Source organism: Pongo abelii, chromosome 2 (genome assembly GCF_028885655.2).
Source record: "Pongo abelii isolate AG06213 chromosome 2, NHGRI_mPonAbe1-v2.0_pri, whole genome shotgun sequence".
In the NCBI taxonomy this organism is placed as follows: domain Eukaryota; kingdom Metazoa; phylum Chordata; class Mammalia; order Primates; family Hominidae; genus Pongo; species Pongo abelii.
In genome coordinates this window covers 96,093,494-96,111,689 of record NC_085928.1, presented here as the reverse complement: position 1 = coordinate 96,111,689, position 18,196 = coordinate 96,093,494, and the positions used below count along the sequence as shown (strand labels likewise).

Genomic DNA, 18,196 nt, shown 5'->3' with positions numbered 1-18,196 from the left:
GCTTCTTTCAGTAAGCTCATATGTGGTGAATTATGATCTATGAGAATCCTGGGTGGTTTACAGAGAACATCCTTCTTTGTACATGCTTGTAGTGAAGGCACACCAGCATCTGGCACTGCCATAGCTCATTTGAGGGTCCTGGCTAAACATGGAGCTTTCAGGTTCAGCTCCTCAAAGTTACAGCTGGCCAAGTTTAGTCTCCCAATATTGTTTATGGGTACGATATACACATTTGTTCTCAGGACAACACTGCATTTCACATTTATTTGTTGCTCACTGCCCCCTACTCTTATTTTGATACATGTCAGCCCAACAACATATGAAAAAATCTATTTTATCCAGAATAGAGATGAGTTGAGAAGGCTGCATCTGGTCTACCATATGCTGAGCTACAATTTGGATTTTTTTTTTTTTTTTTTTTTTTTTTTTTTGAGATGGAGTCTTGCTCTGTCGCCAGGCTGGAGTGCAGTGGCATGATCTTGGCTTACTGCAACCTCCGACTCCCTGGTTCAAGGGATTCTCCCACCTCAGCCTCCAGAGTAGCTGGGATTTTAGGCACATGCCACCATGTCCAGCTAATTTTTTTGTATTTTTAGTAGAGACGGGGTTTTACCATGTTGGCCAGGATGGTCTCAATATCCTGACCTCGTGATCCGCCCACCTCAGCCTCCGAAAGTGCTGGGATTACAGGCGTGAACCACTGTGTCCAGCCTCCAATTTGGATTTTAAAAGCTTAAAGGTGGGATGGTTAAATTTCACCATAATGTTTTTGGCATATTCCAAATTATTGAAACAGTTTTAAATCTCAATTTTCTTCCTAGCTTTGTTTAATTTAAAATTTAATGAGAAGTCTGAATTTGTGTTCACCTCAATTAAAAAAAAAATTTCAAGGAGAGAGAACTAGAGCATTTTATTAGAAAATTTCTGGCCGGGCGCGGTGGCTCATGCCTGTAATCCCAGCACTTTGGGAGGCCAAGGCGGGCGGATCACGAGGTCGGGAGATCGAGACCATCCTGGCTAAAACGGTGAAACCCCGTCTCTACTAAAAATACAAATAATTAGCCGGGCGTAGTGGCTGGCGCCTGTAGTCCCAGCTACTTGGGAGGCTGAGGCAAGAGAATGGCGTGAACCTGGGAGGTGGAGCTTGCAGTGAGCCGAGATCCCGCCACTGCACTCCTAGCTGGGCGACAGAGCAAGACTCCGTCTAAAAAAAAAAAAAAAAGAAAAAGAAAATTGCTTCCAGGCAGGACATGGTGGCTCAGGCCTGTAATCCCAGTACTTAGGAAGCTGAGGGAGGAGGATGGCTTGAGGCCAGCAGCTCAAGACCAGCCTGGGCAACATAATGAGATGAAAGAAAGAGAGAAAGAGAGAAAGAGAAAGAGAGGAAGGAAGGAAAGAAGGAAGGAAAAAAAATTGCTTCTAGTCTCATTTTGTCAGATTAAACAAAATTGGGCCACTGTTGTTTAACCTTCTATGACTCCACCAAACCGTGATATTTCAAAGTCTAAATTACTTCATCTTCTCCATAAACAGATTATAAAATGCTTTGTCCAAAGCCTACTATAAGTCAAGATTCTGTATGCAATTTCCTGCAACAGTCTCCAGGTCTATTTATGCTAGTAACTGTGAAACATTATTCCTTTGGTGTGATCATTCACAGTGAACCCAAATGAGCTCTTGTACTTACCTCTTTTGTTTTAGTTTAACAATCAGGTGCAGAACTTTGCTAAAAATCAACACCACACCTCTTGGTCTCGAGATCTGTGTATCAGTCTTTCTCCTTTATTTGAAATGGGACTCTCGCCCATTAAAATCTTCTAGCATAATTTCTCAAAGATCACTGAATATGTTTATTGAGATCACATCTAAATATCCTTTTAGTATCTTTGGCAGTAATTTCTCTTGATCTGGTAATTTGAACTAATTTAAATTTTTGTGTGCTCTTTCTCCATCTTTTCTTCCTATCCTGAGCTCAGTTTCCCTCTTTGTGATATTTTCACCTGATCAAATCTTTTTCCATGATCAAGATGATGTAAAATAGGAAACTGGTAGTTTGGCTTTCCCTCTGCCATCTGTTAACATTCCATATGCTCCATTCCTTTTGCATTCATCATTTTTATCCTAATTTGGTTTTACATTAACCTTTTCCTGTCTTTAGCAGTGGAGTCCCAATCATTCTGGGTGGTAGTATCCCTCACCTCTTATTAAAGGTCCAGGTTAATCTTTTGGAAAATTTCCATCACCGTCTGTCTTAGTCCATTTTATGTTGCTATAAAGGAATACCTGAGATTGAGTAATTATTAAGAAATAAGGTTAGGTCGGGCACGGTGGCTCACGCCTGTAATCCCAACACTTTGGGAGTCTGAGGCAGGAGGATCACCTGAGGTCAGGAGTTCGAGACCAGCCTGGCCAACATGGTAAAACCCTGTATCTACTAAAAACACAAAAATTAGCTGGGTGTGGTGGCATGTGCCTGTAATCTCAGCTACTCAGGAGGCTGAGACAGGAGCATTGCTTGAACCCAGAAGGCCTAGGTTGCATTGAGCCAAGATTGTGCCACTGCACTCCAGCCTGGGCAATAGAGCAAGACTCTGTCAAAAAGAAAGAAAGAAAGAAGAAAAGAAAGAAAGAAAGAAAGAAAGGTAGGTAGGTAGGTTTATTTGGCTCATAATTCTGCTGGCTGGAAGGATCAAGACTGGCCATGTGGTGAGGGCCTCAGTATGCTTCCTCTCATAGTGGACATAGAAGCACAGCATGCAAGTGTAGAGATCACACGGTAGAAGACGAAGCAAGAGAGAGTGGGGAGTTGCCAGGCTCTTTTTACACACCAACCAGCTCTCATGGGAAATAATAGCGTGAGAACTCACTTACTCACCACCCCTCCCTGTCAAAGGGCATTTATCCATTCATGAGGGATCTGTCCCCATGACCCAAGCACCTTCCATTAGGCTCCACCTCCAACATTGGGGATCAAATTTCTACATGAGATTTGGTGAGGATCAACAAACCATATTCAAACTACAGCATCTTCCCACTTCTTTTCAGGTGCTTGGCAAGCCTGAGCTTATCAGAGTGCTGCAGGTGCAGTGACACTGCTCTCTCAAAGTCCTCCCTTTCCTTCCCATCCAGGACACTCTCTGGCCTAGTGCTATGCTCAACTGGCATTTTCAGCGAATGAATCAATATAGTAGGAATTAGTGTTAGAACTTCCTGATTAGTGAGTCCTTTCTATGATTATATACTACATATGACATGTGTTGACATATGTTGACTTGTTGTCTTGTGATATGTTCTTATTACTTAACTCTTGCATTGATGTTCTTTTTTTCAGGTGTATATAATTTAGACTGTTCTCCTTAAAGGAAGGAGTAAAATCGTATCTACCATAGCTTGGGTCCTATGCATAAGTAAATGCTTGTAAACATTTAATTCACAAATAAATGAATAAGCAATATTTTAAGGCATTTGGAAAGAAGTATTTTTAGCCTAAAAAATGTTATTATTTCATAAAATGCTGGGTACAAGCTTTTTAAGGTGAGATTTTGTTGTATTCTTCTTATTTAATTCCATTACTTGTCATGGCAGCAGGTGGCTGAATGGTTAGAATATAGATTTAGTGCTCAGACATACAAAACTTTGTTTGAATTCTGGCAGTATCATTGACTAGCTGTGTGACCTTGGTGATATGGTTTGGATGTTTGTCCCCTCCAAATCTCATGTTGAAATGTGATTCCCAGTATGAGGGTGGGCCTAATGGGGGTGTTTGGGTCATGAAGGCAGGTCCCTCGTGAATAGATTAATGCCCTTTGGTGGGGAGGGGTGGTGGGTGAGTTCTCATTCTATTATTTCCCAGAAGAGCTGGTTGTTAAAAAGAGTCTGGCAGGTGATTGGATCACAGGAGCAGATGCCTCATGAATGGCTTAGCATCAGACCCTTGGTGATGAGTGAGTTCTCAGTCTGGCAGTTCACATGTGATCTGATTGTTTAAAAGAGCGTGGCACCTCCTTCCTTACTCTCTTTTGCCCTCACTCTCTCTTGCTCCTGCTCCCTCTTGCTCCCACTGTCTTGCCTGGTGACATGCTGGCCCCCCTTTACCTTCCACTGTGATTGTAAGCTTCCTGAGGCCCTCACGAGAGGCAGATGCTGGCACTATGTACAGCCTGCAGAACTGTGAGCCAATTAAACCTCTTTTCTTTATAAATTACCTAGTCTTAGTTATTTCTTTACAGCAATGCAAAAACAGACTAAGAGGCCAACATGGGGAAATCTTGCCTCTACTAAAAATACAAAAATTAGCTGGGTGTGGTGGCAAACGCCTGTAATCCCAGCTACTCAGGAGGCTGAGGCAGGATAATTGCTTGCACCTGGGGAAGTGGAGGTTGCAATAAGCCATGATCGTGCCACTGTACTCCAGCCTGGGCAACAGAGTGAGTGAGACTCTCTCAAGACACACACACACACAGACTAAGATATTTGGGTAGGTTATTCAACACATTTGGGTAGATTTGAGGCTCAGAAATTCTCTGAGCCTCAAAATGTTCCTCATTTGTAAAATAGGGCTAATAACAGAGTTGTTGGGAGGATTCAATGAGATAATGCACGTAAAGCACTGAGCACAAGGTGACGAACACAGGAAAAGCTCAACACATGGTAGCTAATTAACATTTGCCTGTTCTGTGCTACTCATCATGCTTTTCCCTGGGGAGATGGAAGTGGAAAAGGAGTTCACAACTCCGTGGAGTTGAGAGTTGCCTAAATAAATAAACATATCCTCATGTATAATGTGCTACAGGGGTGTGGACGATGGAAAAATTAATTTTGCCTGGATAGTCAGGTAAGGCTGCTGGGAGGCAGTAATACCGGAGTTCCAGATAGGGCAGAGGCCTCAGTGGTTGGCTCAGAGTTGTCACACAGCAAATGCTTGGGGAATAGATGGTACAAATGACTCATAAGCTCAGGGGTGCTGCCCAGCTGGTGTCTGTGTACACATGGTATCTTGTGTTTTTTGCTTTTCTCCTGCACACATTTCCATGTGCTGACATGGCTTTTGTGTGATTCCTCACAGCTTGTGTGTGATTCCCTGATTAAATAGCTTCTAATATTTTATTATTATAAACAGACTCTAAGTCCTTGAGGGCAAGAAGTGTGTCTCTGTTCATCCAGACAGTACCTAGTATGTAGTAGGTTCTCAGTAATGTTTGCTACATAAATGAATGAGTGAACTCCTTTGACTGCTGGCCCTGCCATATGCTGGCTGTGGGATCTTGAGTGAGTCCATTAACCCCTCTGTACCTCATGTGTCTGTAAAGTGGGTTAGTATATCTCACAGGTGAGCATATTTTACTATGTGTTGTCAGGACTAAGTGATTTGATGCCTGTGGCTGAAGGTAGTAAGTGCGCATTAAATAATGGCATCCTTCAGCTCTGATAGCTGTGCTGCTGCATCCAGGAGACATGTACAGCCTTCATGGCAGAGTGAATACTGGAGCGTTTTGCTGTAACTGCTGGCAGAGGAAAGGTTTCAAAACTCTTTCTTAATGCTAGGGTGAGACCTGTCCACTGATAAGGAGTTTCTATTTGGGATGACTAAAGGTGCCATCTGGAAAGTACCAGGCCCCTGGGACTGCTCTCTGGTCTCCCACCTAGGCCCTGATTCCTCAGTGACAGCAATCAGGAGCATCACCGGCTCGGGGAGGAGCCAGAGGTGAGTTCCCTTATCTCCTCTTGCCTCCTTCACTGTAAAACTGGAGCTAATAAGGTTTCTCTCCTGTCAGCCATCCGGTGGAGATAAGTCACCCAGAATGTGATTCCCACGTGGGGCTCAAAAAGGTGTTTCTAAATATAAAACTCTGAGGGAAAAAACCCTCGGGATATAGAAATTCCAGGCCCTTGGAGACGCCCAGGGTCACAGGCTGTGAGTTAAATAAAAAAACCCACCAAACTGATGAATTACCCATTTTTAAGGTTTTGGAGAGGGAAAATTAAAAGACTAAAGAGCAATTGTTTTAAACTTTATACCAGGTGTATTGATGGCTTCTAGGCTGGGGCCTTCCAGGAAGTCATTCATCAATTTCATTGTCTATGCATTCACCCGCTGGACTCCTGTTTTGGTGAATGTTCCTGAGTCCAGGATGCTAATCCAATAGGTGGCCAGTAGTGACTGAAGGACATTTAATCCCCACATTTTGTGCTACCTCTGTGGACCTGCTCTGGGGATGTTGGTGGACTGCTGGCTTGGAAAGGTTCTGCTTCAGCCGTGAGGAGAGATAAAGCCAGAGAGGTGGGACTGAGCAACCCACTCTTTGGTAAATAAATTGCCACTGAAACTCGGGGGCCATTCCCTGAAGTGAGTCACATGCAGCCCTTGAAGCCTAAGTGATAAGGCAGCCAACAATTTAAAGGAAAATGCTCCAGCCCAAGCCAGGGGGACTGTCCCAAATTCCGGATGAATTCCAGCTGCCCTGCAGAGCAGGGTTTACAGGCATGGGGCTCACTAGTGGCTTCAGAGATGCCCCTTTGCCACTTCTCTGGGACTTCTTGACTATGTCCTATTCTTAAAACCCAGGACCTGCCCCACTCAGCCAGGCTCCACCAGCGTGGAGGCCTTGGCAGGCTGAGGCCCAAAGGCTACCTTTGTAGGGGATTTAAACGGCCAAGAGAGTCCTGCTGGGCCCTGGCCCCTTGATGTTTGGAGTGGCAGGCCAAGCACTCAGTGCAGCAGGAAGACCTGGGTGCCATTAAGGCCCCTAACAGGTATAGTAAATATCTGTTAAATGAACGAATACATGTTTTGATGAAAGAAGCCCACAGTGCAGTGTGAGCCCAAAGGGGTCTTACTGAAGGCTTCCTGGAGGAAGTGGCAGCTAAACTGAGACATGGAAAACACGGAAGAGTAGCCAGGCCAAGCTGGGATTTAACTGTCCCTAAAAGAAAGAAACGACCATAGCAGGGGTTTAACCAGAGGTGGCCGAAGGCCTTTTCAGGTGCCCATTTCTCCCGTATAGCTTTGGAGTCAGATGATCCTGGATTGGAATTCCCAGTTCTGTCCTTACAGTCTGACGTCCCGCACAACTCGACGCCGGCAACTGTCTCCAAGCACCCGAGAGCCAGGGCGGGAGCACGAGCGCCTACAGTGTTCTTTGGGGTGGAGCCCTCGCAGTGTCTAGAGGATTTGGGGGCTCCTGCGCCCCCATTTCTCCCATTTCCTGGACTACCCAGGGCAAGCCCCTCACCTCCCTGAGCCTCGGTGTCTTCTGAGAAAGAAGCCGACCCCAGTGCCTACCTCATAGGATTACGTGGGACAACCGATGTCAAGCAGTGTTGCTTTGCTGCCTGAGAACCCCTGCCTGTCCCTTTCTCTCTGATGCCTTTCGGGGTAGAGATCCAGAGATCCTGCCTGAGTCATTTTGGCGGGTTTAATGCCCAGCCGCGCCAGGCACACAGTAGGTGCTCAGTAAGTGAAACAGTGCCGGGAAGAATTCGGGCCGGGGATGTGGAACTGTGTGTGGCTCTGCGGGCTCAGAGGCCCTCCCCGCGCCCCGCCACCTTGTGCGCTCCGGGGCGGGGCGGGGCGGGGCGGGGCGGGGCGGGGGCGGGACCGGTCGCTCGGGCTCCGCCCCCGGTACCTCGGTAGGAGATCCTGCTCTCGCCCTGGCTCTGGGGTGCTAGGAGACAGTTGCCGGCGTCGGGTTGTGCGGGACGCTAACTGTACCCTCCGGGTTTAACGCTGTGAGCCTGCGCGCGGAGGAGCTGGGGATAAGCGCCCCGCAGCCCCCAAACAGAGCGCGGCCGCTGGGGGACAGCGCGCGGCGCTGAGTTGGGGCGGAGCCGGCTTTTCTGTCGGAGGACGCGAACCGGCACACTGCGCCTTTAAGGAGTCCAGCCGGGCTGGGCGCCGGAGCTGGGAGCGGCGCGGGTACTAGCGCTGCGGCAGGTCCGAGCCCAGGGCTAGGGACCAAAGGCCGGGGTCCGGGCCCGGCGGCGGGACCCAGGCGGTTGAGGCCGGTCAGGTGAGCAGAGGCGGGCGGGCGGTGGTGCGCCCCTAGGGGGATGGGGCGCCCTGATGGCCCCGTGACCTCTCCCCCAGTACCTCCCGGAAGCGGCGCATCGAGTGGAAAGAGTCGGGGATCTGCACCTGCCTTTCCACTCTGCTCCCCGCGCGGGCGCTGCCCCCACCTCCCGATGCCTGGATAGGTTTGAGATGCCCGAAACCCGGCGCCCCATTTCCTGGGTCCAGGCTGCCAGCCTCTTGAAGCCGGGGGACAGAGTGAGGACGTGTCGGGACCTGCACCCTCTTTCTACTCCGCCTCCCCACCCCCTGCGCCCGCAGCAGCCCTTAGGCGTCTCTCGCAGTGCCGAGAGGATTTTGGGTCTCCTGCTGCCCCGTTTCCCCCATTTCCTGGAGAAGGATTGCAGCTCGCCCACCCAGATGGCATCTTGCTCCGTGTCACGCGCCGCCTCCGCGCCGTCCTCAAGATCTCTCTCCGCTACTCCCCTCCCCCAGCAGTCTTTTAGCTTCCCTTTCCCCAGACTGCCCCGGCTCCCGTGCCCTTGCGCCCCCTCCGTGTCGAAACCCTTGAATCAGGATGCTGTCCAGCCAGGTACCCGCCCGCAACCTGCGGTCCCCCGCCTACAGCGACACAGGCTTCCCGGCTGCCTTAGAAATGCGGATTGTGTAACGCCGGCTGCAGGGCAGTGCACGTGCAGGGTTTGCGCCCCTGAGCCCACAGTGAGGCCAGGTGACAGAGTGAGGCATGGGGGAGTGGGCGAGGAGGAGGATGCCAGAGGGTCTAGATACTGTGCATGCAGAGAATATGTATTTTGAGCCCTTTGTATGCCCCAGGAGCTGGGTGGTTAGGAAGAGGAAATAAAGGGGGGGGTCTTACTCCAGCTGGGACCTGGAGGCCCGCATTTATCTCGCCGCCCCCCTCCCCGCTGCTCCCGCCTGCTCAGAAATCTCTAGTGGCTCCACCTGGCTAAGAGTTTAAAGTAGTTTATAATGAATAATAGCTGACATAGAATAAGCAAATCTTGTGTGCCAGGCCCTGTCCTAAGCCCCTTAAAAGAATTACCTGCCATACTTTCCCCAAGAGCCCCTTGAGGTAGCCACCACCGGCGTGCCCATTCCTGAGAGCAGGAATATGAGGCTTCCAGAGGTGGTCCCTTCCCAAGACACGAAGTGAGTCTGGCCTCAGAACCACCCCCTCTCCCCAACCACCCCCCCCAAGCCGACCTCGAACCACTAGACTTTTTACCCAATTTCAACAAATTCTTATCAAGAACATTGTTATAATATAGGAAATTAGAAATAAGAGAAATTAATCACCTGTGTTTCTAGCACCAATTTGTTTTTCTAAAATTTGGTTCTCAGACTAGCAAGGGCCTCTCAGCTTCTGGTAATAGTACCCACTACCCACTTTAGAGGGTAGTGGCAATATTTAGATAAAATAATGCACAGGGCCCAGCATGTGTTAAGCACTCAGAAAGCAGCAGCTGTTATTATGAAGAGTGGTAGTTGACCACTACCTTGAATTACTGGAAAAAAATAATTAATAAATGGCTCACACCGACTCTGCAGAAATTAACCATTTTGTGTGCTCAGAAAGGCCTATGAGACTTTCTCTATTTTCATCTTTTTATTATTTTTATTATTTTGCCTTTTTTGACACATTCTGTGGCTTTCTTCAACTCCAAATTATCCATTGTCTTTGTAGTTAGAGACAGAATTGCCCTTCTGGTTTTTTTTAGCTTTTAAAATGTGTGACCTTTGAGTTCTGTGAGCATCTGCAAACCTAGAGTAAAAGATGGGAATGCAGTTTGTGCAACTGGGAAGTAATTCTGAAACTTGATATGAGAAAAAAATTGTCCTTAGAGGTGATCCTGGTTTGCAGTATGTTTTGGGTGAGGTCTATCCCTGGGGCAAGAAGTTAGACTCAAAGATTATCTTTGGGTTTGGAGGGAAGAAAGGCAAGCATGAGTGTTTTGTCTGGGTGTGGTGGTCTCACACCTCAAAGTGGCCAGCACTTTGAGAAGCCAAGGCAAGAGGATCACTGAACTCAGGAGTTCAAGACTAGCCTGGGCAACGTGGTGAAACCCCATCTCTACCAAAAAAAAAAATTAGCTGGGAGTGGTGTTGCGCACCTGTAGTCCCAGCTACTTGGGAGGCTGAGGTGGGAGGATTGCTTGAGCCTGGGAGGTCGAGGCTGCAGTGAGCTGAGATTGCTCCACAGCACTCCAGCCTAGGTGACAAAGTAAGACCCAGTCTCAAAAAATAAAAAAATAAATAAAGAATCAGTGTTTATCCTAGTAGGCTAGCAGGCAGCTAAGAGTGGAAATCAGCTTCACTATGTCATATTCTTTAAAAAAAATTTTTTTTAGAGATGACGTCTCACTATGTTTCCTACTCAGGCTTGTCTGGAACTCTTGGGCTCAAGTGATTCTCCCACTTCAGCCTCCCAAGTAGCTGAAACTATAGGTGTGCACCACCACACCTGGCACGCTATGTCATACTTTTTATGAAACTCCTGGTTATTTTGGTGATTAGATCAATTATTACCGTGACAGATGTTCAAAAGAAAAGAGGCAAAGACATCCCCATCAAAGCTAAATATTTGGAAGATGCCAGGAAGCTAGTTCTGCAAGTTGAAAAAAAATTCATTTAAAAATTTCTCCTATTTGAGTCTTAAAAAAAATTTTTTTTTAAGAGACAGGGTCTCACTCTGTTACCCATGCTGGAGTGCAGTGGAGCAATCTTAGCTCACTGTAACTTTGAACTCCTGGGCTCAAGCAATGCTGCTACCTCAACCTCCTAAGTAACTGGGGCTACAGGTGTGCACCACCAAACCTGGGTAATTTTTTTTTTTTTTTTTTTTTTTTGAGATGGAGTCTTGCTCTGTCGCCCAGGCTGGAGTGCAGTGGCGCAATCTCGGCTTACCGCAACCTCTGCCTCCTGGGTTCAAGCAATTCTCCTGCCTCAGCCTCCAGAGTAGCTGGGATTACAGGTGTGCACAAGCACGCCTGGCTAATTTTGTATTTTTAGTAGAGATGGGGTTTCTCCATGTTTGTCAGGCTGGTCTCGAACTCCCGACCTCAGGTGATCCACCTGCCTCTACCTCCCAAAAGTGCTGGGATTGCAGATGTGAGCCACCGCACCCGGCCAAACCTGGATAATTTTTAAATTTTTTTGTTGTTGTTGGTTGTTACAACTTGTAGGTAACATCAAGTGGGTAGAGGCCAGGGATGCTGCTAAACGTCCTACAATGCACAGGACAGTGCCACAACAAAGAATTATACGGCCTCCAATGTCACTTGTGCCACAGTTGAGAAACTGAAACCAGACATGATTTTCACAACATTAAAGTCCTTTCTGACCTTGCGTGTAGTTGCGTCTTCCAAGAAGATCAAGGTATTCTCCTAAACTGGGCCCTCAGAAACCCTCTGGATCCTATTTGACGCTTCCCAATCCTAGAGGCCACTTAGGGTGTTGCTGCCTGTGGCTGGATGGGTTTGGGGTCTGTCATGAGCTTCTGTGCGGCTCTCTGGTGCTGTACCAAGGAAACTGCTGATTCAGGGGAGCAGGACAGCACTCAGGAGGTGTGGGCAGAGGTTCTTACACTGCTGCAGGTTGGGATCCTCTTCTTTTTAAGTAATATGTTAACAGCAGCCTTTGCTCTTAGGCATTTTTCCAGAAGCTGTGGCTGTTTGGCTGTTGGCATTGGGTGTTTGCCTTGTGATATACCCAGAAAAGTATTCAGACCTTACATATGATGAAGTCTGGGGAGGGGACTGGATTCTGAGAGTATAAAGATGTCAACGCAGACCCTGCCCAGAGACTACTCAGGCATCTCAATAAGCCTGAGCAGTGGCCATGCAGAGTGGTGGAGGTATGGCAGGGCTGCCTAACTCTGCCTGTGAAGTCAGGCAAAATCCCAGCAGTGCAGAGTGAATGCTTAGTATCTGCCTGTCACTGCTTTGAACAGTTTCCTTGCATCCCATTTTATCCCCACCCTGAGGTAGAATTCTAAGAGTTTAGGTCACTTGCTACAGTCACATGGCAAGCATGTGACCAGAACAGAGTCACAGTGCTCAATGGCAGAGCAGAGATTTGAACCCAGGTTGTTGAGCTGCAAAACTGAACTGTCAGGAGCATTTACAGAGAGGGGCGGTGCTTTAATAGCCAAGACTTTTAGGATGGGCTGGAGCTCGCCAGGCAAGAGGGAGAATAGGTGTGCCAGGGAGAGAGGAGCAGGTGTGTCAAAGTCCTGAAGGTGTGGGAGAGCACAGCATGTCTGGGGGTTGCAGATCATTATGGGAAGGGATGGAGGGCAGGCAATCGACAGGTGATAGAAGAAGATGACTTTTGAGAGATGGGCAGGCACCAAATCCTAAGTGGCCTTCAACATCATGCTGAGAGCCACTGCCAACCACTGGTGAATTAGCAGAGAGGAAGACAAAGCTGTGTGACATTGAGCAGCTTGCTTAACTTCTCTAGGACCCAGCTGCCCATCCAGACTAAAACCTCTAAAACTATACTGCTCTGATGAATGTTTCTTTCATTTGTGGCCATATGAGCAGAGTGAAGGAATGGCCTGCGTTGACACTGGTGGGGCAGCCCTGTTGATTCATGACTTCTCCCCCTAAGGCTGTGTGATGGGTGCAGGGAGTGGTTTCTTCTCAGTCAGCAGTTGGTTTTGTTTCAGCTTTCCAGCTTATCATTTGGCATTGACCAAGTGTCCGCCAAGGGCAAGGCACAGTGGATGCTAAGTATTGTGACAGAGGCAAAGATGTGGTCAGACTTGTTTTTGAGGAGCTTGCAGCCTAGTGGAGGGTCCAGCCAGTGTTCTTTTTATTATTATTATTATTATTATTATACTTTAAGTTCTAGGGTACATGTGTACCACGTGCAGGTTTGTTACATATGTATACATGTGCCATGTTGGTGTGCTGCACCCGTTAACTCGTCATTTTCATTAGGTATTTCTCCTAATGCTATCCCTCCCCCCTCCTCCTGCCCCACAACAGGCCCCAGTGTGTAATGTTCCCCACCCTGTGTCCATGTGTTCTCATTGTTCAATTCCCACCTATGAGTGAGAACGTGCGGTGTTTGGTTTTCTGTCCTTGGAATAGTTTGCTCAGAATGATGGTTTCCAACTTCATCCATGTCCCTACAAAGGACATGAACTCATCCTTTTTTATGGCTGCATAGTATTCCATGGTGTATATGTGCCACATTTTCTTAATCCAGTCTATCATTGATGGACATTTGGGTTGGTTCCAAGTCTTTGCTATTGTGAATAGTGCCGCAATAAACATATGTGTTCATGTGTCTTTATAGTCGCATGATTTATAATCCTTTGGGTATATACCCAGTAATGAGATTGCTGGGTCAAATGGTATTTCTAGTTCTCAATCCTTGAGGAATCACCACACTGTCTTCCACAATGGTTGAACTAGTTTACAGTCCCGCCCAGCCAGTGTTCTTATCACAAGATACAAATCGCAAGTGTCTTGAAAGGGAAGTGTTCATACCAAATACTCTGGGGCATGGAGGATGAAATAGAGGTTACTGGGGGATTGAGGAAAGTCTAAGTGACGGAGATAACTTCTAGCTCCACCAGAAAGATTTTTTAAAGGAGAACTGGGGGTAGACAGAGGATGTCTTACAGGTAGAGAGTGGAGAAAATAGAGAAAAAAACAGAAAGCCAGTGCAGGTATAGTCATGAGAGAGTCAGATTATTAAGTGTATCTAGTATCTGATTCTCCACAGTTTCCAGATTGTGGATGGGAAGCAGAAGTTTTCATAACAGGAAAATATTCATTAATGGACTTGCCATGTGCAAAATTAGGTCCTACTTCATCATCTCTCCCTCTGTTTTCAACCCTGGTGGTCAGCCAGGCTCCAGGAGCATCCATATTTTGGCTCTGGGTCTCTGCCTGGTCGTCAGATGTTTTGCAAATATGATATAAACAATGGAAAGTAAAGTTGCAACTCTTAAGAGAGGCAATATCTCATGAAATCAAAGCCAGTGATGTTAGAGAACTGCTTGGAAGCAATAATAGGATCTGGCAGTGTGAGATCTGCCAATTGATAAAGAGAAGGGATGAACACTCCTTTAGGGGAGAGACTTGAAAATCAAAGAATTGAGAGGCCCTTGAGAAATCAGTGAGGCCATAAGATATTTTTGCAAAAATGGCTTCTTTATGATAGCACAGCAATGACCAAATGTTAATTGGAAGGGCTTATCATACTGTAAAACAGTCTACAAAAAATGAAGTCTTTGTTCTAAGAATCCGCACAGGGCTGAGCATGGTGGCTCGTGCCTGTAATCCCACCACTTTGGGAGGGCAAGGCAGGAGGATTGCTTGAGGCCAGGGGTTTGAGAACAGCCTGGGTAACATAGAGAGACCCCATCTCTGCAAAAAATGAAAAATTAGCTGGGTGTGGTGGTGCATGCCTGTGATCCCAGCTGCTCAGGAGGCTGAGGTGGAAGGATCACTTGGGCCCAGGAGGTCGAGCCTGCAGTGCGCCACTACAGTCTAGCCTGGGCAACAGAGCAAGACCCTGTCTCAAATTTTAAAAAAAGCAGAAAAAAGCACAGAAGTGTAATTGTAACCTAAATTTTGCTTAGTATTTACTATTGCTTTTAAAATAGATAGATTTGATTTTTGTTTTATTTAGATAAGGTACTAAACAAAACTGTATTTTACTCTTAACTATGAAATTCTGAGTGTGGCTTTACCATATATCCTTTTTTCTGGTATTTATCTTCCTGGGCTACTGAGGTCTCTGGGGAGGAGATTCTGGCTAGAAAGAAGATGTGGATCAGTGCACAAGGACCCTGAATGCTAGACTTTGTGCTGGGAGTGGGAAGTCTTGTCCTGCTAAGTCCTGCCAGTGTTTATTAACAGGGCTCATTTTTTGGTTTAACATCAACTTTGTTCCTGCAGTTGGAAAGTACTGTAGACCAACTTCACCTCCTTTTTTTTTGTTTTGTTTTGAGATGGAGTCTCGCTCTGTCACCCAGGCTGGAGTGCAATGGCTCGATCTCAGCTCATTGCAACCTCCGCCTCCCAGGTTCAAGGGATTCTCCTGCCTCAGCCTCCTGAGTAGCTGAGATTACTGAGATGCCTGCCACCATACCTGGCTAATTTTGTATTTTTAGTAGAGACAGGATTTCACCATGTTGGCCAGGCTGGTCTCGAACTCCTGACCTCAGGTAATCCGCCCACCTGGGCCTCCCAAAGTGCTGGGATTACAGCCCTGAGCCACTGCATCTGGCCACTTCACCTCATTTAGAAAGGCAAAACCCCAGGCTGGGCACAGTGGCTCACGCCTGTAATCTCAGCCTTTGGAAGGCCGAGGCAGGCAGATCACTTGAGGCCAGGAGTTCAAGACCAGCCTGGCCAACATGGCAAAACCCTGTCTCTACTAAACATACAAAAATTAGCCGGGTGTGATGATGCATACCTGTAGTCCCAGCTATCTGGGGAGACTGAGGCACAAGAATTGCTTGAACCCTGGAGGCAGAGATTGCAGTGAACTGAGATCGTGCCACTGCACTCTAGCCTGGGCAACAGAGGGAGACCCTGTCTCAAAAAAAAGAAAAAGAAAGAAAGAAGGAAGGAAGGAAGGAAGTAGAGAGAAAAAGAAAGAAAGAGAGAGAGAAAGAGAAAGAAAGAAGAAAGAAAGAAAGAAAGAAAGAAAGAAAGAAAGAAAAGAAAGGCAAAACCGTCTTTGGTCTCCCTGCTTTTCCTCTTATTTAAAAGTGCAAGTTTGGCCAACAGGAGAATGTTTTGGGTGCTGAGGTTCTATTTTTGCCATCTGCTATATAGCACACCAATAGAGGGCTATTTTAATTCCTTTCAGCCATGTGGCAAATAGTCACTTACATGATGCTCTTTCTAGCACTTCACCTTTGAGGGGTGACCTGGCTGATGACAGTACGTGTATTCATGCTAATTCAGTGAGAAACGTTCAAATCAAAGCCTGTTGTGGGTTCCACTAGAGCCTGAAGACTTTGGGCTCCTTAAAGGTAAAGGGTCAAGTGGCTTTTGGCTCCTGTTTTATCCAGCAGGAGACTGGCTTGTATTTCTGTAGGGTTGTCTTGTTTTAAACATGATTTCAAGCAGGCGGTTATTCCAGACTATCACCACAGCCCCCATCCTGACCAAAGAGGCTGATGTTGCCAGGTCAGTGCATGTGTGACATGTTTCTTCACCTTGCTTCTTGGCCAATGTGATTTGTTAAAAGCTGTACCACAAGATACACAACCCCCCTGCCTTCCAACTGAGCCTCGGACTGATCTGCCTGCCTGTCCCTCCTCTGCCTGTCACTTCTCTAGAGGATCAGGTAGCACGGCTTTCTGGTTCTCTCTGATCCTCCACCCACAGGACCAGCCTGGCTGGGCTGAATTCTCTTTCCCACAGTGCTGCCCAGGTGGCCAAAGCAGGGAGGGGACTGTGGGCTGGGCTGGTTCTTGAATGAGAACCCCCATGAGGAACCAGTTGTCAGAGTTTTGGTGCAAAGCAGGAGAGAGTGAACCATTTAATCAGTACCTCTCCCAGAACCACAAAGGAGATAAGAATTGGTGGTTTATGGATGGTCGTGTGTTTCCAGGATAGAACGATAAGAACATTTATCATTTGAAAAATTTAAATTCCTATCTTCTATCTTAGAGTACTGGACTTTGAGTCTTAAGGACTAAAGTTCCTGCCATGCAGGCATAACCTTTGGACAGTCATGTGGGCAGTAGTCCCCCAGTCATTGAATGTTAATAGAGTGGGCTGCTAGGCTGCATAGCGTGTGTGGAGATGGAGGGAGTTTCATCCTCCATCCTTCCAGCATTCACATTTGTATTTCTTTCCTCATAATGGGAAACAGTTAATATTTGGTTGCTGTCTCTAATGGGCCTTTTTTTTTTTTTTTTTGAGACAGAGTCTTACTGTGTCACCCAGGCTGGAGTGCAGTGGCCTGATCTTGGCTCACTGCAACCTCCGCCTCCTGGGTTCAAGGGATTCTAGCTGGGACTACAGGCATGTACCACCACACCTGGCTAATTTTTGTATTTTTAGTAGAGATGGGGTCTTGCTATGTTGCCCAGGCTTGTCTCTAACTCCTGGGCTCAAAGTGATCCTCCTGCTTCAGCCTCTCAAGGTGCTGGGATTACAGGTGTGAGCCATGGTACCTGGCCTCTTGAACTAGTGTAGAGTCTGGGACTGGCCAGTAGAACTTTTGTGATAAGGGAAATGTTCTATATTTCTGCTGTCCAATATGATAACCACAAACTAGTGGCTGTTGAGCATTTGACATGTGGCTAGTGCAGCTGAGGATCCGAATTTTAAATTTTATTTAATTTCAATTTAATTTTAAGCAGCCACATGTGACTAGTGGCTACCATATTGGACAATACAGATGGACTACTTTATTTGAGGAGTTTATATTGTAGTTATTTTTTGTTTTTTTGTTTTTTGTTTGTTTGTTTTTGAGAGAGAGTCTCGCTCTGTCACCCAGGCTGGAGTACAATGGCACAGTCTTGGCTCATTGCAACCTCCACCTCCCGGTCAAGCAGTCCTTGTGCCTCAGCCTCCTGAGTTGCTGGGACTACAGGCACACGCCACCACGCCTGGCTAATTTTTATATTTTTAGTAGAGTCAGGGTTTCACCGTGTTGGCCAGGTTGGTCTTGAACTACTGGCCTCAAGTGGTCTGCCCGCCTCAGCTTCCCAAAGTCCTGGGATTACAGGTGTGAGCCACAGTGCCCAGCCTATATTGTAGTTTTTCATTAAATATGCACATAGTAGCACTTCAAAAGGGACAGAAGGTATCAGTGAAAAGTCTCCCTCTCATCTCTGTCCCCAGCCCTGCAGTTTCCCTTCACAGTGCTAACCATAATCATGGCCAATTTCTTTTGTGTCCATTCAGAAGGATTTCCCACGTACATAAGCATAACAAACATATTTTCTCTCTCACTCTCTGTTTTTCAATGTTAGGGTATTACTCTTATCCATTGTCTTCTGTTCCATGCTTTTTTGAGTTAATGTACCTTGGAGGTCATTACCCATAGGGACAAATAGGACTGTCTCATTATTTAAATGGTTTATATTTAATTTCTATTTGTATTTAGTGGCTATATGTGTTTCTTTGCAAAGCTGTATCATCATTTACTTAAGTTCACTATATGTAAGCATGTAAATTATTT

The 18,196-nt window shown here is 46.7% G+C and overlaps 1 protein-coding gene across 5 annotated transcripts in view; it reads left to right on the top strand.

Annotated features, from left to right (window-relative positions):
- Positions 1-7,594: 7,594 nt before the first annotated feature.
- Positions 7,595-18,196, top strand: part of ABHD6 (abhydrolase domain containing 6, acylglycerol lipase) — a 54,812-nt gene continuing 44,210 nt past the window's right edge. For 2 of the 5 annotated variants that reach the window (XM_009238856.4, XM_009238855.4), the window contains exon 1: positions 7,608-8,009. The gene's annotated coding sequence lies outside the window, so the exon portion shown is untranslated. Of the gene's footprint in view, positions 8,010-18,196 lie in introns of all 5 variants that reach the window. The other 3 variants (XM_003776215.5, XM_002813592.5, XM_063722020.1) reach the window with 3 other exon arrangements.